We start from the raw sequence: 3,180 nt of genomic DNA, 5'->3' as shown, positions 1-3,180 counted from the left end.
TCACCACTGTGGCCCCAGGCCACTGGCCCTGCTCCTGCCCCGTGGACCACCCCCTCCCACAGCAAGCTCCCTGAAGTGAAAGATCGTGGAGCAGTGTGATGATACCACCCTCACACTCACTCACACCCACCCGGATCTCTTCCAGCTCTGAAACACTGCAAATCCAGTTTGTTACATCAGTTACCTGGGATTCTTACTCTGCTCTCCAAGGATGGGGGTTAAATCTGTTTGCCACAGATCCGTTAATGTAATTACAAAGCTAGAGACACTGACAATGGCTAACTAACTTACCACTTTTCCTTAATTTACCCAGAACAAGCTAGCAACCCTGAAAACTGAATACTTGTTTACAACACCCTCACAAATACAAAAATGAAATTTTCTTCCTCTAGGAAGGTAAGCATTCAAAGAAAACAAACTTACCAGTTGGAAATAAATTTTAAAATACTGACTGCTTACTGAAATGCAAATCAATCTAGCTCTGGTAGCCTACCTAACTGGTCAGGAGCTGTGCTGCCAACTCCAAGGTAGGCGGTTCAAATCCACCAACTGCTCCTTGGGAAAAAAACATGTAAGCTCTTCCCACTCAATTTACAGCCTCCAAGAAGCACTAAAGGGGGTTAAGCTGTGAACTGGTTCTGACTGGACAGCAAGTCAGTGAGAAACACAACTCTATCTTCTCTTTCAAACTTAAGACATCAGTTAGCCAATCACATTAATCAATGGTAATTAATGTTACAAAACAAAATGACTATAAATAACTGAACGTAACCTTCATAAAAAAAAAAAAAACTTCTAGATCTCTCCATTTAAACACTGTACAGATTTCATCTTTTTTTTTGATTGAGATTTTAATGAACGTTTATAGATACTTTGGGTTTCCATTCATTCACTGTTACACATTTTCCTTCCTGCCCACTCCTCCCTCCCAGTTTGCTTTTCTCCTGGAAAAGAAAAAATTATTTCACTGTTATACAATCCTCCCCCCAGTCCACTTTACTTTGCAGCTCTTATTCTGGACTGTCATAAAATAATACCTAACCATATATTCCTTTTAAGCAGCTCTTTCTCTCATCTGTTTCCATGCAGTGTACATTATTTATCCCCTCTTTTTTTCATTTTCCCCCCAACCCCATGTCAATCCCATTTTACAACAGTGGCATTATGCAGTATTTGTCCTTTTGTGACTGAGATATTTCACTCAGCATAACGCCCTCCAGGGTCACCCAATTTGTACGGTATTTCATGAGTTCCTTGTTTTTCAGTGCTGCATAGTATTCCATTCAATACACCACAACTTCTCTGTCCATTCATTTGATGATAGGCACCTGGGTTGTTTCCAACTCTTGGCTATTGTAAACAAAGTCGCAGTAAACATAATGTGCATATATCTGCTTGAGAAGATCTGGCACCACACCTTCCACAATGAGCTGTGCATGGTCCCCAAGGGGCATGCAGTTCTGATGAACAAGGCACCCCTGAACCCCAAGGCCAACAGGGAGAAGACAACACAGATCATGTCTGAGACCTTCAACATGCCCACCAGGTACGTGCCCATCCAGGCCACGCTGTTCCGGTATGCCTCAGGCCACACCACCAGCATTGCCATGGCCCCTGGGGATGGGGTCACCCACACTGTACCCATATATGAGAGCTACACACTGACCCAGGCCATCCTACATCTGGGGGGGGGGGGTGCACGACTTAATCAACACGTCCATGAAGATCCTGACCGAGCAGGGCTACGGCTTCACCACAAGGCCAAGCACAAGACCATGCATGATATCAAGGAGAGGCAGTGCTCCACCGCCCTGGTGCTGCCATCCTGGACTTCGAGCAGAGATGGCCACTGCTATGTCCTTCTCCCTGGAGAAGAGCTCTAAGCTGCCCGATGGGCAGGTCATCACCATCAGCAGTCAAGCTGCCAGTGGCCCAGCTGCTCTTCCAGCATCCTTCCTTGGTATGGAGCTGTGAGGTATCCACAAGGCCACCTTCAAGTCCATCATGAAATGTGATGTCCACGTCAACAAGGACCTTTCCACCAACGCCATGCTGTCTGGCAGGACCAGCATGTACCCAAGCATCGCCACAAGATCATTAAGAGCAAGATCATCGCTCCCCCAAACACATACACTCCACGAGAATCAGCTGTTCCATCCTGACCTCACTGTCCACCTTCCAGTAGATGTGATCAGCAAACTGGAGTACAACGAGTCCGGCTCCTCCACTGTCCACCACAAATGCTTCTAAAGGCCTGCCGGCAGGGGCCCACCCACCACCTGAGCTCCTGCAGGCATGGCTGTCCAGCACGCCTCATGAGAGCCTCTGAAGCTGGAAGAAGCCTTCGAAAAGCACTGTCCTTGAAGACGACAGCCTGAAATCAGCACCAGAGCTCTGCCTTCCAGCTGATCCACCCTGTGTCACATTACCTGTTCCCTCAGTCTATAAATCAAAGCCCCAGGAACTGACGGAATTACCAACCGACATCCTTCAACAAACAGGTGCTGGCCTGGACATGCTGACCAGGCTGCCCCAGGAAATCTAGAGGACAAGTACCTTGCCAACTGACTGGAAGAGATTCTATTTAGTCCCATTAAAAAAAAAAAAAGGCCTTCTAACAGAGTATGGAAATTATAGAATGATACTACTAATATCACACATAAGCAAAATCTTGCTGAAGATTATCCAAAAAAACAACTGGAACAGCACATCAACAGAGAGGTATCAGAAATACAAACCGGGTTTAAAGAAGCTGTGGCACTAGGGACATCAATGCAAATGTCAAAAGGATCTTAACCAAAAGCTGAAAATACCAGAGGAATGTCTGTTTCACTAACTATGCAAAGGCGTTTGACTGTGTGGATCACAACAAACTGTGGCTGACTCTGAGAAAAATGGGAAACCAGAATACTTAACTGTGCTTATGTGAAACCTAAACTTGGACCAGAAAGCAGTCGTTAGAACAGAGCAAGGAAACACTGTGACTCAAAATTACAAAAGAAGAATGTCAGGATGTGTCCTGTCTCCATACCTTTTCAATCTATATGCACAACAGATCATTCAACAGACTGGACTTTATTCTGAGGAACGTGGCATCAGGATTTGAGGAAGACTCATCAACAACCTGCATTATGCAGATGTCCCAACTTTGCTTGCTAAAACTGAGGAGAACATGAAGCA

At 45.6% G+C, this 3,180-nt stretch overlaps 1 pseudogene; it reads left to right on the top strand.

Annotated features, from left to right (window-relative positions):
- Positions 1-1,379: 1,379 nt before the first annotated feature.
- LOC102871657 lies at positions 1,380-2,250 on the top strand (annotated as a pseudogene).
- Positions 2,251-3,180: the final 930 nt, after the last annotated feature.

Source organism: Elephantulus edwardii, unplaced genomic scaffold (assembly GCF_000299155.1).
Source record: "Elephantulus edwardii isolate Elephantulus edwardi_28Jun2011 unplaced genomic scaffold, EleEdw1.0 scaffold00004, whole genome shotgun sequence".
Lineage (NCBI taxonomy): Eukaryota > Metazoa > Chordata > Mammalia > Macroscelidea > Macroscelididae > Elephantulus > Elephantulus edwardii.
This window is presented reverse-complemented; position numbering and strand designations above follow the sequence as displayed.